This window comes from Mauremys mutica, chromosome 6 (assembly GCF_020497125.1).
Source record: "Mauremys mutica isolate MM-2020 ecotype Southern chromosome 6, ASM2049712v1, whole genome shotgun sequence".
Taxonomy (NCBI): domain Eukaryota; kingdom Metazoa; phylum Chordata; order Testudines; family Geoemydidae; genus Mauremys; species Mauremys mutica.
Window position 1 is genome coordinate 76,965,030 of NC_059077.1, and position 19,427 is coordinate 76,984,456.

At 38.6% G+C, this 19,427-nt stretch overlaps 1 long non-coding RNA gene across 2 annotated transcripts in view; it reads right to left on the reverse strand.

The window, feature by feature from the left end:
• LOC123372393 overlaps positions 1 to 5,300 on the reverse strand; it is a 50,907-nt gene extending 45,607 nt beyond the window's left edge. For both annotated transcript variants that reach the window (XR_006580259.1, XR_006580260.1), the window contains exons 1-2: positions 5,241 to 5,300; positions 309 to 356 (exon numbers count right to left, since the gene is read on the reverse strand). This is a non-coding gene — a long non-coding RNA (uncharacterized LOC123372393). The remainder of the gene's footprint in view (positions 1 to 308; positions 357 to 5,240) is intronic.
• Between the last annotated feature and the right edge of the window lie 14,127 nt (positions 5,301 to 19,427).

Here is a 19,427-nt window from a genome sequence, read left to right on the forward strand (position 1 = left end):
AATAATTCTTTCCTGGCTGACTTTAATCCGCAGATTTGTTTTTTTTAAATACTTTTGAAAAGTTACGTGGAATGCACCAGATAAACTAAATAGTAATTGGTTGGTTAATTAACAAGTTCACTTCCCTACATAGGGTCATTCTTTTTTCTTGCAAACAGTTCTGTTTTGTATGGTGTTCAAAAGTTAAAATGTAAGCTGCTATACAATTGGGGGGGGGGGATTTCTGAATAAAAAAAACCCGGTGAGAGACATCTCACCAACAAAGATTAAAAACTTTTCATGTGAAAAACTGAGATAATTGTATTTACCCTCCTTTGTATAGTCCTTTGATAATTTCTTCTTCATGGTGCTGTACTCTGTAAATGCAAAAGTTATATATTATTGCATGAGAGTTATACTTACTAAGTTCCTAAATAATTTCATATAATAAAAAATAACCTAGTAGCATCAATATACTGGGGGTAAACACATGGTGCTAACGAGCTTTTGTGGATAAAAAACCTGCTTCTTTAGGAGTGAAAATTACAGAAGTGTTTTTTGTTTTGTTTTTTAACCCACAAAGGCTTATTCCCAAAACAATCTGTTAGTCTTTAAGGTGCCATCAGACTCCTGTTTCCCATGAAGAAGAATGGAGTCCAGGGCACATGAGAGTGGGCAAATATTAGGCTGTAAGGTCTTTGGAGCAGGGACCTCTTCTTTGTAATACAGTATTGACACTGCAATCAGTAACTAAGTTTTTGATAACCTTATTATAACATCTTTGATTTTCCTGGAAGTAGTAGGAACCACGCTTCTTGGGTGAATTCAGTTGCTAAAAGTAAGACTATACTTTGGAACACCAGATGGCACTGTTGTGTTAAGAAGTTCTTTATCTTATTTAAGGAGCGAGGGTGAGACTGCAACATAGAATATTAAACTAGCTCACTTTGCAGTTCTTGAGTGCATGCATAGTTTCTGTCAACATAAGCTGTCTCTTCTGCATGTGAGGGAATAAATAATTTGTAATGTTTAGAATACATTTTAGACATACAGTAGTGTTCTAAACTGTAATAGGTGTGACTGCATATTCTTGGAGGAAAGGAATATATTAGATACTCTTTTTTTTTAAAAATAAATCTTATTCCTCTTGGGAAGATACCACATTCAGTCATAAAGGATGGACAGGGCACTTCACATGGTTGAAACTTCTGTTTTCTTCAAAGGGCTGCTTGGGCTAGGCAGTAACTACTGTTTCACAAGAGCAATTCTGTCTTGAATGGCTAATTCCATCCTCATTAATGTTAGAGAGCTGGTCTAAGAACACCTTTATAGAGCGAGGGAGAAGAAACCCTGAAACAAAATATTTGAGGGTTGTGGTGAATAATCAGCTGAACCCTGAGCTCGCAGTGCTAAACTGTGGCCAAAAGGGCTAGCTAATGTGATCCTGGAAGGCATAAACAGGGGACACTTGACTAGGAGTAGAGAAGTTATTTTTCTTCTGTTTTGCATTGGTGCGACTGCTGATGGAATACTGGTTCTGGTGCCTACAGTTCAAGAAGGGTGTTGATAAATTGGAGAGCATTCAGAGAAGGTTCATGAGAATGATTAAAGGATTAGTCTGTAAGTACCTACATGGGGAACAAATATCTGATGATGGGCTCTAGCAAAGAAAAGTACAACATAACACACAGGTTGGAAGTTGAAACTAGAAAAAATTCAGACTGGAAATAGAGCATACATTATTTGACAGTGAGTGTAATTAATTGTTGGAATTAATATACCAATTTTAAAATCAGGATTGGATGTTTTCCTAAAAGATCTGCTCTAGAAATTATTTGGGAAAGTTCCATGGCTTGTGATACAGAAGGGCTAATGAGATGATCAGAATGGTTCCTTCTGACCTTGCAGGCTATGAAAAGACTATCAGCCCCAGTCCTGGATTAATCTTAATTCCGTTCTTTTGTGAAGCATTTTTACTTGAGAAACAATTAAGGAGGCAAATGGAAAATAAAATTATGAGAGCAGGAGATGTACATAAAGCTTTTCTCATTTCACCTTAAAGTGCTCCATGTTCTGGATGAAAACTTTAGGTGAAAACTTAAAAAACAAAACAGAAGTCCTACAGCAGTTGAGTGAATATTATTTATCCTGCTGTCAATCCTTTAAGCATGAGAGTAATTTTTAATCATGCAGTACTTGTGTACCACTTTTTATTGTTAAGCGCTTTACAAATAATCATCTCTAAAAGTACAATGTATTACGCCTGCTTTACAGATGTGGAAATGGAGTCAGAGTGGTAAGAGACTTGGAAAGGGCCAAATGGTAAATCAGTGGTACAGCTAGTATTAGAATTCAAGGATTCTTCTCTCCCAATCATGTATGTCTAATCCTCTTGATTATGCAGGAACTTGTGATATTTTAACCATGGTGATGCTAATTAAAAACTTTTCTGAACTGTTCCTTTGTACATAATTTTTTTTAAGAATGGAGTTGATCCAGTCTTAGCCTGTGTGTTTTATAAATATGTCAGGCTTTTTTTAATGTAATTAATCAAAGTTGTAGTGAAACAGTAATTTCAGCACTGGTAACCTAGAAATCAAAGCAGAACAAAATGCAGTTCTTGCCAACAATTCCTGTACCTCAAAGGAAATGACATTTTATGGAGTCAACCAACAACAGCCATTCACTGAATTTTGTGAAATCAAGGCTAACCACAGAGTGAAGTGTGGGTTTCCCACGGGATTTTTGGTTAACCGTGTATAGAATTTCATTTTGCTTACTATTGGATGCTTGAGTGGTCATTCTGACAGTTTTTACTCTGATTAAAATCTCCTCATTTCTTCCAGCTATCAACAATATGCTCTTACATATAGTAAGGATTACCAGAAACACACTAACGTTTTGGCAGCTGGAGGCCAAACATCTCTGTTTACACCCACTTGTATCTTGCCTGAAATTAGATTGCAAGCTCTTTGGGGAAGGGACTTTTCCTTCCTATATGTTCATACAGCACCAAGCTAAATAGGGCCCCATTCTTGGCTAGGGCCTGTGGGTGCCATGATACAAATAATTAATAAGAATAAATAATTGGAATTGTGGGTGCCCCGGCAACTCCAAGAACCAGGGCATCTCTGTTTAACCAGAAAACAGAGATTTGATTCTTTCCATACTGAGCTATTGGCTGACCTTGAAATCATTAGGTCATTAAACAAAACTAATTCTGTCCAAACACACAACTTCCTAGCATTCATTTATGTTTTACTGTCTACTTTGCTAATATATCTGTTCTACCTGGCATCATTCCAAACACATCGTAAACAAATTTAACTTTCCCAGGATAAAACAGTATTAGCAAAACCATCTTGTATTACTATAATCTCAGCAATATGGTAGTTAACAAACAGAATTGTGAAAGGTATAGGCAATTGACCCTTCTGTGGCTGTTTGCTGAGTTTATATCTATTTCCCTTTCTATAATAGGGGAATCTAACTTTAGCTACTAATAGTAATAAACCATTTTCTATAACTGTTTACATCTCAGAGTCTCGGCATGCTGTAGAGATTAAATCAATGCTCACAATATCCCCGAGAAGGAGGTAAGTAAGTAGACTTATACTAATTTTACTATGAGCCACAGAGAAATAAGATAATTGGGGGGCAGATTTTGGAACAACACTCAACAATCCTGACTTCCAGTCTCCTGATGTAAATTCCAGGAATACATTCCCTCCCTTTGAATGGGATTTTTTTAAACTAATACTATTTTTTAAATAATTTACATTTTCCCTTAAAAATGGTTTAGAACTGTATTGTTATCCCATTTTAATGGGAAAGGTAAGACTCAAGCTGTGTAATTCCGAAGTCTGTCCAGGGAAAAGGAAATAATGTACTAATCAAATTCAGTAAAATCTATTTAGAGATCTGTAAAATCAGTGTAAGTAAATCAGAGAATATTTCTCCATGTTAGAGGACAGTAGTGGGATGGAATAAATTAATTCTACATCTGAAATATGGTTTATATTGTTACCGCAGTGGCCAGCAGGCAGTTCTGTTGCACATAGTCTTGAAATTCTTTTTCTTTGCATTTAAGCACGTTATTAAGTCTTGGAAGAAAATGCTGTGGTCTTGGTGAGTTTTCTTGGGAGAGCTATGGCAAATAGCAAGGGAGTTTGCTCTCTACCTTGATTTTTCTAACTAGTGTCAATTCTTGAGGTAAAATTGCTCCCTGCATACTGGGCTTTAGTGTTTTGGCTGAAAGCATGGACAGACAGGATTGCTGGCGTGCCATTAGTAACCACCTCTGTTTAAGGATCTGTAGGGGTGTGTGTGTGTGTATAGTGTAAAATAAACACGTTGTATAAGAATATATCCAGACTCCACATCGCTGATTTCTCCTCCGATGGCAAGCTGACCCACAAGGCCCTGATATTGTCTATTGCTCTTTCTGTTTTGTGGCCTAGAGAAATGCATTCTTAATCCTCTGGAGACATTGGTACCTGCCCTGCTTGGCATTCATTGGGCTGGCAGCCTAGAAAATGCTGTTTTGTGTAACTGATGGAGCACTGCTGTGTGTAGTTCTTAGGAAGCGGTTAGTTGCTGGACATTTTGGATGATGGTCTTTGTAGTTTGTTTAAATTTACCTCATGGATTGGCAGAAAATCTCACCGTGGAAGCAGTGTGCTCCTCCATGGAGTTATTGCAGTCCAAAGTTTAGATCTAAATATCCCTTTCTTGGTAGTTTAGTCCATCAAATGAGAACTGTTTCTCTAGCTGTACTTCATTTCAACTGAAATCTGAAAAAAAAACTAGTCCATTGGTTACATGTCTGGCAGTCTTATACATAAGGCTTTTATTTTACCTGATTCAGTAACTTCTTGTTATGGCTGATCTAGGGAATCCAGAGAAATGTGATTGACTGACTTCCCTCCTGTTTCTTTGGAAGTGGGTAGGAGCATAGGAAATTGTTTTAGTGCTGACTGTAGGGGAGAGAATGTCTCCTGGAAGTCTGATTGCTATTACTTAAGCTCCTGCCAGAGTGGATAAAAATCAGTTATTAAAATATTGAGTTTATTTGATTTACCTTTTTAATATCCTTTAAATACACCTATTTACAAATGCTTCTATTTGAAATTCACAAGCCCTGTTTGTTGAGATGAGTTCCTGTCTGCATCCTGTAAAACTTGCCCATACCAGTATTGCCCTGGCCTCTTCTTTTGTCATTCAGTGTTGTACGCATTCTAAACCAATATGCATTTCCTCACCTTTTGGGGGCGAAGCCAGACTTTAAGGCACCTGCTCCCCTACATGGTGTTAACTTCGCTTGTGCCAATCCGAAACAAACACAAACAGGTTTTGGGCCCCGTCCCCTATGACACTTCTATGATGTCATAGTGGGTACTTTATGGCCTGCCTGCCATGTGCAGGCAGGGAGAGGAGAAAGAAAAACGAATCCCGTGTATCCTGTGTATACCCGTGTATCCTGTGTATACCCGTAACCGAGCCTGATCACCTCGAAGCCTCTCTCTCAGCTCACGTGTTTCAAACAGAGCTTCTACGTTTGCCGGTTGTTATGCGTTGGTTTGTATTTGTAAGTATCAGTTATTACTAAATGCTGCATCTTTGTTTATAAATATTGTTAGTAGATATTTTAGTCATTGTGTGTTTTAAGTTTCATTAACTCTATTAGCTAATCATACACTGCTCCCTTACCCCTTGTAATTATCCCCAATAAAACTTTTAAATTGATTAAGTTTAGTGTGTGTGTGTGTCTGCAGTTTGCATCGTGACCCACATTCTCCTTGCATCCCTTACCAATATAGTCTGTTGCCACGTGCAGCCTGGTAAATAACAGGCCTGCATTTTCTTTCGCCCCTGCGAGTCCGTGGCAATCTACATGGCGTCACGAACAGGATGCAAGGAAGTTGGGCCATGCCCGTGGCACGCTGCAGACCGCGCAGATGATGAAACTGAACAGTTCCAATATTTGCAGTTTCACCTTTTTACTAGCCAAAATTCGACCAATCCAAAAATAGAATGGATCTGTTCCCTTGGCTCGGGCAAAACTCTAAAAGGCTATACTGTGCCTTTAACCCTGGCAGATACTCTGAGGATGTTTCCACCGTCCTGTTTAGCATGATATGCAAGGCCCTTGATCTGTGCTCTGTCCTCCACGGGGGCACAATGTTTGCAGCTAAACAGGCAGCCCCAGGCTCTCCTAAAGATGATAATGAGGAGAAGACAGAAAAGGTAGAGCCCATCACTACCCCCCCCCCCAAGTCCCTCTCAGAAAATTTTGCCACCCCCATATGAAGCTCCTAAAACTCCTCTGTATCCAGCTCTGCCAACAGCCCCAGAATTTACTGAATCTAAAACTGTAGCAGAAGCTTTGCCTATGCGATAACTAACCTTGATGGAGTTAATCTTTCTTGGCTCAGGTCTCTGTACCTTCCTAGGTTGCTCTTCACCCCCCCCCCCTCCGCCTCGCCTCACTTCGGCTCTCTCTTTTTGTTTTAAAAATTAAAAGCTATAGTTTTTACAGAAACCTCCAAAAAATAAAGCAATTGAAAACGGAACAAAACAAGAAACAAAAAGAAAACAAGGTAAAAACTTTAAATCCAGTAAATTAATTATTTTAACCCTCCAGGAATGCAACAGCTGGAATTATTCCTAACTTTCTTGAAGATATGGTTGCCAAGCAACAGAAGTGCACTCTCTGCTTCTTATCCTAACCACTAACTAATATTTGAAATATGGGCTTTTCTTATTTCCATATAGCAGAGTTTTAAAATAATGTTAAATATAAAATAATGCAAAATTCCTTGTTACCGAATTAATACAATACATTTGGCAAATACTAATATGTTTTTATCAAATTTATGCTACAAGTTTTAAATAAGGTAATAATTTATTTATTCAAATGTTTAACCCTTTTACTTTTTATTTTTGGTTGTGTTATTTTGTATAAATATGAATAGAATTTTGGCGCCATTTGTTTTTAATTGTAAGTTTGTCCTGTATGTCATGTGTGTGTCGTGTCTATGTTGTGTGTGTCACGTGACTATTTTTTAAAATTATTTTTATTTTGTTGCAACAAAAGTCAATTTTATATCCTTTTAAAAATATATATATAAGATGTGGTACCACACTATTTTAAAATCATGGTTGGGGTATAATCATAGCATATTAACACCAATTTTTTGTGCAAAGTTCAAAAAGGTTTCAGTTACAAATATATGTACATATATTTCTGCCTCAACAAATAATGCAATTGCAAACAAAGGAATTCTCTTTTATCAATCACAGTTTTGTTTTTTAAGTTTCTTTTTTTTAATTTGTTGTTAAAAAAAAATGTAAGGGGGTTATTAAAATATTGAGTGTATTTGATTTACCTTTTTAATATCCTTTAAATACACCTATTTACAAATGCATCTATTTGAAATTCACAAGCCCTGTTAAGGCCTAAATTTATTTATTTCATTTACTCACTCACTCTCTTTATTAAAAAAAAAAACCGAGCATGGGTATTTGTATGTATACTATACAATATTAAAATCATTCAAATTTAATACAAAAAAATTAAGCAGTACGTGTCTTCTGCCAAGTTTTAAAGAAGGTCAAGCCACTGAACTGATGGAAATCACTGGCTATGCTCATGGAACCAGAGTTTGCTGAGTGCTAAACCAATTTTTGATAGCAGTAGTATCTTCTGCAGAGAGAATATTTTCTTCGTTTCAGTTTATTCAACTAGTTTAGTTCAATGACTAGTTCATTACAATTTAAGAAACCAATGGGGAGTTGAAGAAGCAGGAAAAGCTTGTTTTCCCCTTCCAATCTATGAATAAAAACTAGGGTCGAGAGGATGAGATCTACTAGTTCTGAAATCTTGAAGCACATGGTGACCAGACGCAATTAGTTCACTGTACTACACTTAGCTGTCTCTAATAAATCAGCTTTACATGCAAAACATGTTTGATAAAGCATTAGATACATAAGAAAAAAGTTGATAGTTTTTAAATAAAAATAAATTAAAATGCAATGTTTGTTTAATTGAATTTCCATGGAAATAGAGATTAATATAAATCACAAAAATTTATCATTTAGTAAATAAGAAATTTATCATTCACCATTTTCTAACATCATAAAAATGTAAAAATTAAGAATCTGAATACATGTAAGGTAAGCTATATAATTGGTTAAATAAATGTGTATAGATGCAGTGTATCCTCCTGGATAACAAACAAAAAAAAAGCGCCAAGTTTAGTGGAAAGGCTGGTTGTAAATCAACATCTTAATAGTTACCAACCAATTAGAATAAACCTTTCCTTGGGAAAATAACTAAAGTACAAATACAAAACACAATTAAAATAGATATAAATCAAGGTTTCCTGCTTGCTGATTTAAATCATGATAAAATTAGTGATTTAAATCCTTTGATTTAAATTAGTTTAGCCTGACTTCTATGTATGAAACTATATAATAGAATAAAAGAAGTAATATACCTGTTATAAAGAGGATTTAATTCTGAATTTATATTAAACAATATGCTCTGAAGGACTAGTATTTCATTAATTAAAGTCCTGTAAAAACTCAAGCCAAAAGAAGGGTCGAGATATGGTGATAGGGAAGTGTACGCAGACTTATGCTACTGCTCCTTGTGGTGTGTCTGTTCTGTGGAGAAATAGAAAACTTCACTTTCCGCAGCTGCTAATCTAACCTTTCAAAGTGAATTCATAGAATCAGAGAATCATAGACTTTAAGGTCAGAAGGGACCATTATGATCATCTAATCTGACCTCCTGGACAAGGCAGGCCACAGAATCTCACCCCCCACTCCTGTAACAAACCTTTGGGTTCATGGGAAAAAATGTAAAAAATAAATGCATTGGACTTCAAAAGGCTACATATAGCTTGTTTCTCATTGTTTTCTAAACTGTTTTTTCTTTCGTATGTTTTAGGGATTTAGTTGTGGAATCTTCGACATCTCTTGCATTATAGAGGCTGCTGTTGTGGTTTTAATGAGCTTTTATCAGGTGTGCGGTTTCTTTTCTTTTTTAAAAGGGAGTCTTTTTTTAATTTCTGCTCTGAATCTTGCACACTAGAGAATTCTTGTTTTGTCCTTGGTCAGTTGCATTATCCTCTTCACTGTTTATGATGTCTACATCAAACTGATGTGTATTTTGTGCCTGGACATGTAGTCTTTCACTCTTAGGTGTGCCAAAAGAAACATAATAGAGTCTCTTTCTGTATATTGCTTTGTGAGCTATTTCGGTGATGGCAGGCTGGATTGATTTTTAAATCAAGAGAATTTTAAATCAGCGATGTAAATCACCAAGTTGAGAGCCTCGATTTAAATGATCAATTTTAATCAACTTTATCATTTTAACTTCAGTTTTTTCTAAAGAAAGGCACATTCTCATTGGTTAATATAATAATTAAAACACATTGATTTACAACTAAATATAGGCTTTACACTAGATTTGGTACATCATTTTGCTACCTAGGAGTTACACTATAACTATATGCCTTTATTTTATCAATTATATAGCTTCAGATTATTATTGTACATTTTTAGTATGTTAGAAAATGGTGACTGATTAACTTTTTGCTCATGGTTTTATCCAGCTGCCTTAGGATGGTATTGAGAATCTAATTAAACACACACAATCTATACTTTATTTGTAAAACAATACCGCCTTAAATGTTTTGGGTACATACATTTCTCTTATCAAAATATGTTTCACATTTACAACTCAATGATTTATTAAACAGGGACTAATTATAGTAAGTGAATTAAACTGATTATTTCAGGTCAGTCTGGGAAATTTTTCAAATATGTCTAAATGAAAGTGATTGGGGCTTTTATGTTCCTACTCTTCTAAGTCTCTTGAAATGAGAACAGTCTTCTACTTTACTTAGGCTGTCCTTCAAACTTCTAAAATTAGCAGCCCTTAACTAAGAGTTTTTTGGTAGAAATTCATGAATTCAGCATATTTAGTTTTTTATTTAAATATTTTAAGAGATTATAATTTTAGCCCTTAACATATATTGTATTAATTTCAGATTTCATTTTAAACAGGTTTATTTTAAAAAAGAGAAATCTATTCTGGAAAGAACAAAATTTTAATCTTTTTTTCTTTTTAATCAACCCTGTGGTGGGATTTTGTGTTTTTCTGGAGAGGATTTCTTGATGTTTGGAGAGGAAGCATATAGGGTTTTGTTATCTCATCATACCCTTTTTCTTCTGGTTGAGCTGAGATAGATAAAAGAAAAGAGGGCAAGAATTTAGAAACGAGGTAGAAACGGATAGAATTTCAATACATTTGCCTTTAGTTACTTACTCCAGTACTTGGTGACTGAAAGTTGCAGTCATCTGACAACAATTTCTAGGAGGCTGGTGTCCACTTCTTGGCCACACCTCTTCAGTTATTGATAGCTGAGATCCTTGTTGGTAGTTTCAGCAGAGACCAAGGACTGAAAGGGTATGAGATTGAACTACCCTTTTAATCCTGGAAGAGTTTCTTTCTAGGTTAGGTTTCGGAATTCTCCCAGATAGTAGGGGGAGCTTGCAAAGCTGCTTCTTTGACTCTGCCCATCATATGCTTGGTCTGTGGATATATAAGTGACTTCATTTTTTGGGACCTTAGTCTAGCACCTTTCAAGAATATAAAAATGTGTATGTATAAAATAATTGGTGGTGGTTTCTGCAGAAGAATTTGTTTTATTCATAACCAAGCTATATAAATGTTTGAGGTCCATTTAGGTTTTCCTTTCTCACTGGCATTTGTCCCACAAGCTAGTATGGAAATGTTTCTTTTTTCCCCTATTTAGCTTCAATTCTGTGGGAATTATGCTCTTTTGTATTATGTGGTTTGGCAATGCTCATTCCAAACGCTGGCCTATTGCAGTCTGTATTTTTCTTCTTCCTCTAGAATGTATCTTCTGTAAGACCATGTGTCCTGATCAAGATTAACTTTGCTTTTGAATCTCTTGAATACAATTTTGGGTGTAACTTTCTGTCTTTTAGCCTATTTCTGGATGTTCTCCAGCTTCTTTCAATGAAGAGGATACTGTTGAGCATGCTAAATTTACATCAATAATTTGATCATGAGTAACACTATTATATTTTATGCAATGTTCCACGAAGCAAGTGTTGTTTCTCATCCTATGAAAGGAGTCTAGACTGAGGAAGTGGTAGATGTAACCCACTTCAGAAGGAAACAAGAGACTGATGTGTGGTTAGTTCCATATTCTACAAACTCTTGTATTTTGAAGTGGGCACAGTTGTTAAAATTTACATTTGTGTTCTCACCAGCTGAAAAAATTATTTGTAACTATCAAGTTTCCTTTCCAGCACTTTCCTTTGACTTCATCCTGGCTTGACAACTGGATTCCAGGATCGCTACTGTGTTGCCAAAGACCATCTGTACTAAGATGGAATGAGTTTTATTATTCTGTGGGATACTGAGAAATAGTGTTTCTTTGCATCTTGTGGCTAACAGACATTAAAGAATGTGTTTGTTTGGTTAAATGGATTTGTGGTGCAGTCAGCCTCTGCCATGTACTAACACCAATAGAGGTGCTAGACTAGAGGCTGTCCTACTGCAGTCCAACTCTCAATGAGGTGTTGCTATTGAGAAACTGTTGGTCTTGGATCTCTCTCTTTCTGTGTTTAGACAGTTCACAAAGGCACATTGTGAAGATTTCATTTATTTAAGAGGATGTGGAAATTGAGTTAAAAGATCGGAAACAAAGAGTACGAATAAATGGACAGTTTTCAGAATGGAGAGAGGTAAATGGTGTCTATATTGGGACCTGTGCTGTTCAACATATTCATAAATGATCTGGAAAAAGGGGTAAACAGTGAGGTGGCAAAATTTGCAGATGATTCAAAACTACTCAAGATCGTTAGGGCCAAAGCAGACTGTGAGGGGTTACCAAGGGATCTCACAAAACTGGGTGACTGGGCAACAAAATGGCAGATGAAATTCAGTGTTGATAAATGCAAAGTAATGCACATTGGGGAAACATCCCAACTATACATATAAAATGATGGGGTCTAAATTAGCTGTTACCACTCAAGAAAGAGATCTTGGAGTCATTGTGGATAGTTATCTGAAAACATCCCACTCAGTGTGCAGCCGCAGTCAAAAAAGCAAACAGAATGTTGGGAATCATTAAGAAAGGGCTAGATAAGACAGAAAATATCATATTGCTTCTGTATAAATCATGGTATGCCCACCTCTTGAATACTGCATGCAGACATGCTTGCTGCATCTCAAAAAAGATATATTGGAATTGGAAAAGGCACAAAAAAGGGCAACAGAAATGATTTAGCGGTATTGAACAGCTTCCATATGAGGAGAGATTAGGACAACTGTGACTTTTCAGTTTGAAAAAGAGACGACTAAGGAGGGGATCTGATAGAGGTTTATAAAATCATGACAGATATGAAGAAAGTAAATAAGGAAGTGTTATTTACCCGTTCTTATAGCACAAGAACTAGGGGTCACCAAATTAAAATAATAGGCAGCAGGTTTAAAGCAAACAAAAGGAAGTATTTCTTCACATAACGCACAGTCAACCTGTGGAATTCTTTCAGAGGATGTTGTGAAGGCCAAGACGCTAACAGGGTTCACAAAAGAACTAGACAAATTCCTGGGGGATAGGTCCATCAATGGCTATTAACCAGGATGGGTAGGGATCGTGTCTCTAGCCCCTGTTTGCCAGAAGCTGGGCATGGGTGAGAGGGGATGATTATCTGTTCTGTTCATTTCCTCTGGGGCACCTGGCACGAGCCACTGTCGGGAAGACATGATACTGGGCTAGATAGCCATTCTGGGTCAGAATAATGGTCTATTCTGATGTTCCTATGAATAACATGAAATGGTTAGTGTATATGCTCACTTGCTTCAAAGAGTTTTTACAGCTGTGTTACAAGACTCTGACCTATAGGGCTTTACATTGGAAACAATAAAGGATGCTTGATTATTGCAGTAGGAATGGCACTGTTCTAATTATGCTCAGTTTTCATCATTGCCAGTATAAAGATACAAAGGCTATAAAAGCTGGTGCCAGGATGGATGAATGAGCTGGGAAATCTTTAAAATTACACTGGGGGTGGGGGCGAACTGACTGTGTAAGTTTAAGTAGGCATCGATGATGTAAAAGCCCCTAGTTTATTCTTTTCACTGTAAAGCAAACACTAATGTAGAGACCTACACAAATTGTAGAGCAACCCGTTAAAAACAGATTCCAGAAAGCATTTCTTCTCAGGGAAAAACATAAATGTATGGCATGGTCTAGCAAACAAGGTCAATGAAACGAAAGCACTACCATAATTGGAGAATCAATTTGCTGAAATAATTGGCATCTTGGGAGTTGAGTATTCAATTTGTAGTGCAGAGATACATTTACATTTTAAGTCCACTTACAGCCATTGCAGTAATGTCCACACTATCCTCCTTGCATCAGTGGTGCATGTCCTCACAAGGAGTCCTTCCACTGCCTAAGAGGGGCAGTGTAGGGAGCCTGGCTGCCCTACAGGCCTCTGGTGGGCTGCCTGCTCCTCATGCCCTGCCAGGAGCACAGGGGAAGCCACCCAGGGCTTCTCGCCACCAGGAAGCAGGGTCCAGCTTCTTGGTCCCCTCCCTGTTGGGAGCCAGGTAGCCGTGTCAATTTCACAGCTTAGTGAGCCCTGAAATTGGCAAGTCTGCCTGCTCCCAGCAAGCAGGGGGCTGCTTGGGCTTCTCATCCTGTCTCACAGCTGGGAGTTGGGTTCAGCTCTCCAGGGGAGCGGGGGGGGGGGGGGGCGCTTTCGTGTGTGTGTGTGTGTGTTTTGTTTTTTTTCCCCCCATGGCTCTGCTGTGAAATTGACAAGACAGCCAATGTAAGGGATGCAGTGTCTACACAAACACTGTCGCCCAACTACACTGACATAAGCCTTACGCCTTTCGTGGAGGTGAGGTTATTATGTCGGTGTAGTAGGGCGCTTACATCCGCGAGAGGAAGGCTGTAATGTAGACACTGACATAATTAGGTTGACGTAAGCTGCCTTATGTCGACCTAACTGTGTAGAGTAGACAAGCCCTAAGTCTTGATTGGCCAAATACTTTTACTCATTTCCCCCAAAACGTCATTTGTAATTATTTATTTTACATAGGATTTTACACCCCTGGACTGAAAGTGGGTCATGGGGCAGCTTAACTGAGTATCACTTTAAAAAAAAAAAAAAGACAAAATGTACAAAACTGTAGTTCAACACCTGGAAGACAGTATGGGTGTTGAAGTCCTGGCTTTAGAGCAAGCAGACATGTAGATTTATTGAGCTTCAGGGATATTAAGCATTCCTCTTCTGAGGCAGGAGAATGCTTCAGGTGTGAAAGCAATGACATAAATATTGCTTGGTGATACTGAGGCTTTTCGGGGTGATGTACCTGGCCAGTTGAACAAGATACAAACCCATTGTAACTGGGGATACAGCCCGCTGGGTGCCAATGGTTCGTGCGCTGAAAGGCAAACAAAAGAGTTAGTTTGTGTGTGTGCAGCATTTTTTTTTTACAAAAATGTCAATTCTTCAAATATAGAGAGAGAAAAATTACTAGCCTTGTTGCATTTCAGATAAGCTTTCTTTAATAGCAATAGAACTAAGGAAATCTGCCAGCATGATGCCACAAGTAGAGCTGGAGGACCCATAAAAAGTATCCCTGAGTGTTCTTGCAAATATAACCTACTGACTTGCTTTGCTGGTATGCATGACCCTTTATTTTTGAACATCTAGGTGAGCAGGCTTTTTATTTACAAGAAGGTTTCTGGCATGTAAAAGTTTCCCACAAATGACAGTAGCACGGTACCTGAGGGTATATGTTCTGGTGGTCCTATCAAAGCAGCTTTTATTTTGAATAACTTATCCATTCATAAATAATTTGGGAAAAGAAAAAGGACTAAATTTGTTAGATAAGTTATTTGCAATGAGTAATCCAACCAAGTGGGTTAGAGGAAGAAGTTGGTGTCCTACAGGACATGTAAACCAATTAAACATGTATTGGAGAAAGAGTTGCAAACAAACAAGCATGAAGTGCAGCAAAAGCCTATGTCCAATACAGATGACCTAGGCAAGGCTGAGAGCTTCGTAATGAGGCTTTGATTCCCTAAGCCCTTTATCACTCATCAACCCGTAACCAGGGGGCGGGCTACTCAGCAAGACCAGGGCTAGCAAACAGGAGCAGCCAACAGGAGTTTTGCGAGGGAGTTCTCCAGGTGAAAGAGGAGCGATTAGGTGACCTTTGGGGTAAGCTTGTTGTCTGTAGTGTGTGTTTCTGGTGTGCTTGTTGCTTGACAGAACTATGCAGTGGGGTCTGTTTGTTTGGGGGACCATGTGCTGAGCCTAGCTCCCTGCTAGGCAAGGCTGAAAGCTTCTTAATGAGGCTTTGATCCATAAGCCTTTTAGCACCCATCAACCCTTAACCAGGGGGCGGGCTACTCAGGAAGACCAGGGCTTTAAAAAGCCCCCTCCTAAGCACAGGAGCGGCTAATAGGAGTTTTGCGATGGAGTTTACATGGGGAGAGTGTGTGTGTGTGCAGGGTGGGGGGGCGCTAGATACTTTTACCATTCTTTAAACTTAAAGCCAGAACCATCCCCTAATAAAAAAAAAAACAGAACAACAACAAAGGAATGAGCTTCAGGAGTAAAAAGATAATGCAGGCAGAAGTCCAGCAACAGAATGGGGGCTGTCCAGTTTATTGCACCCAATGCAGCCTGTACGAATACCTGCCCTATGTGCAGGTGGCATATGTGTGCTAGGAGCTCCTAGCGCTCAGACCATGTACGGGCTTTTGGTTGAACTGAAGGAGCTAAGGGAGATAGAGAGGTACATAGATGACACTTTCTGGGGCACAGTAGAACGGTCCCATGCCCAGTCTGACAGCCTCTGTGCTATTGAGGAGGATGAAAGTCTCAGGGAAGGAGAAGAACATACAGCTGGAGCAAAGGGAAACGATCCCATAGTTGGGACCCTTCTTCCAGATGTTGCGGTATCCTCTCGCACTGAGGATACCTCTCCAGGGGAGGGAACTCCAGTTATTAGGAAGAGACTGGTATTGGTAATGGGTGATTTGATCATTAGAAACATAGATAGCTAGATTTGCGATGACCGGGAGAATCGCATGGTGACGTTTTTGCCTGGTGCGAAGGTTGCAGACCTCTCGAGACATCTAGATAGTCTTGTGTAGTGCTGGGGAGGAGCTGGTGTTCGTGGTACATGTAGGTACCAATGACATAGGGAAGGATAGGAGAGAGGTCCTGATGGCCAAATTTAGGCTGCTAGGTAAGAGATTGAAGTCCGGGACCTCTGTGGTTATGGTGATCAGATGTCCCAATTTTATAGGAACAGTACTGATATTTGGGGCTTTTTCTTACATAGGCTCCTATTACCCCCCACCCCCATCCCGATTTTTCACACCTGCTATCTGGTCACCTTATCTATGGTAGCATTCTCTGAAATGCTTCCAGTTCCACGCACAGGGCCAGTTAGAGAGGCAGAACTGCAGGGTCTCAATGCGTGGATGAGACAATGGTGTAGGGAGGAGGGGTTTAGATTTATTAGGAACTGGGGAAATTTTGGGGAAAGGGGAGGCTATACAGGAAGGATGGGCTCCACCTAAACCAAAATGGAACCAGATTGCTGGCACTTAAAATTAAAAAGGTCGTAGAGCACTTTTAAAACTAAGGGATGGGGGAAAGCCAACAGATACGGAGGAGCATGTGGTTTGGACCGAGACATCCCTTAGGGGAGGAGCTATTAATGGAGATTCTCTATGTCCTAGTTAGGAGCTTTTATTTATTTATAGTCCTAGTGATTTTAAAACTTTTTTTTAATCTGACCAGTAGAAGTACTATTTTATTGAGTTTGCAGATTATTTCTATCCTTATCTATCCCCCTTTTCCTATGTGGCATGTTACCCCTGAAGCTAATGATGACCATATAAATAACATCAAATTATTTCATGGCTGATCATTTTAGCAGAAACTTCCAGTTCTTTGACTGTGTGTACAACTGTAGATTTTGGGTGGACCTTGAGCATCACTGATTCTTCCCTTACACCCTAATCCTTCTCTTGACTGTTTTGAGGGCTTGGGAAAAAGTATTTCAAAGATGGGTTTTCCTTTTTCTTCATATCCTTCTCCTTGGTTTTTGAATGGTTTGTAGTAAGCAGGAGAGAGGGGACACTAAATTGACTAATCAATGTTCTCTAAAATGTTATTTGTTTCAGTATTCCCCTCTTCTTGACCACTGAGGCTGATGCACTATGTGGTCCCATTTGAGAGGTGGCTAACCTGAAAGAGGCTGATCCAGTGAATTATACTTCTGTATTTTGTACACAAATTCTGACTGAAATTCTGTGTTACATACATAGCCCAGACCAGAAACAATTCCTAGAAAGGGAAGTAGTTTGAGCAGTACTTGCAGTAGACTTAGCATTATAGCCATGTCAGTTCAGCATTCAAACACCCATCCTCCTAACTCCAGAATACTAAAGGTATTTGACCCCTTCCCATACTGAGCCCCCACTGGCGATCCTGTGGGTCTTGAGTAGCTCTGCTGATGAAGTTTAGGTTGGGCTACTGACTTTTTAAAGTGAGTGGATGCACATTCTTTTCTAGTTATTCCCTCTTCGCTCATGGCCTTTGCTCTTGTTTCATTACACAAATTCACACAGATTAGACAGCAGTAATCATCTTGATGATGATGATAACTTTCCCATGACTTGTGTTTTTCTGGAAATATGTCTTAAACTTTCATTACTGTTTTTAAAAACTCTGGCTCTGATCCTGCTCCCATTGAAGCTAATGCCAAAATTTCCACTCATGTCAATGATACAGGCTCAAGCTCTTTCTGTCTGTAAAGCATGCCCATGTTTTCTTTGCGACGTTGTCTACATTATGTGCTGAAATTTAACTGGGTGCTGATATTTGTAGAGGCAGCCAGTACCATTTAGCCTTGCTGCTTTTTTCAACACTTCCTTTAGCAATAAGGAAAAAACATAAGCAAACAAGATGAGTAACAAATCACCCACACGTTGCAGAAAACAGGGGGTTGAGGGGCTTTTTACTATTTCAAAATCTCTGTAAAAAAAGCCATTTGAAATGCAGTGAGAGCTAACACACAATTAAGCCCCTTCATTTTCAGTTTAAACCAATTTTTACCAAAACAATCCTGAATTTTACAAAAAGCATTATTTTTCCTCCCCGATTTTCACCTTACTTTTGTGTATTATATATAAATAAATAAAACTTGTTTTATTAGGAAAATACAATACATTGCATGAGAGATGTATTATGATAATACAGTAGTCTATGTATATGCAAAGCTGCCTGTTCTGATTTAGCTGAGTAATGAGGGTATTAAAAAAAAATCAGTCTTGTACCTGCATGGTGGTTCAACTTTTAATAATAATAATAGAAGCATAGATATGTAAGGCTGGAAGGGACCTTGGCATCATCAAGTCCAGCCGCCTGTGCTGAGGCAAGACCTGACAGGTGTTTGTCCAAACTCTTCTTAAAAACCTCCAATGACGGGAATTCCACAACCTCTTTTGGAAGCCTGTTCCAGAGCTTATGTTAGAAAGTTTTTCCTAATATGTAACTTAAATCTCCCTTGCTGCAGATTAAGCCCATTACTGCTTGTCCTAGCTTCAGTAGACATGGAGAACACTTGATCACTGGCCTCTTCATAAAAGTCCTTTTAACATATTTGAAGACTGTTATCAGGATCCTGCCCCTGTCGTCTTTTTCTCGAGACTAAACATGCCTGATTTTTTTTAAACTTTTACTCTTAGGTCTGGTTTTGTTGCTCTTTTGGGAGTTAGATGCCTAAATACCTTTGATTTGGGCTTAAAAGCCTGGAATGCCAGATATTTACCCCCAACTTTTATAATTGATATCCAGATTTGGCCTGGAATTAATTAAATCTTGACCCCGAAAACCATTAGAATTGTAAGCATATGCTGATGATAGTAATAAATAAACTTTAAGCTGTTAATACAATATACATTTTTAAGAGTAAAGTACCATTCTAGCAGTCCACAAAAGCATTTACGTTTTCCACTTACTAAAATTACTTCACTGTTGTGATAAAATCCTTTGGTGTTGCTGAAGAATATTGACCAGGGATCAGCAACCTGTGGAAAGCAGCGTGGGCTGACGGATGTGCTGGCCGCCGGTTCCCGCAGTCCTCATTGGCCTGGAGCAGCAAACCGTGGCCAGAGGGAGCTGTGATCAGCCGAAACTGCGGATGCGGCAAGTAATCTAACCAGCCTGGCTCGCCAGGGGCTTACCCTGGTGGGCTGCATGCCAAAGTTTGCCGATCCTTGATATGGATCATCTTCTGACAGCCTGCTCCATCCAATTGAAACTCAGGATGGCAGTAGCTTACACTGAAAAGGATTACTTTT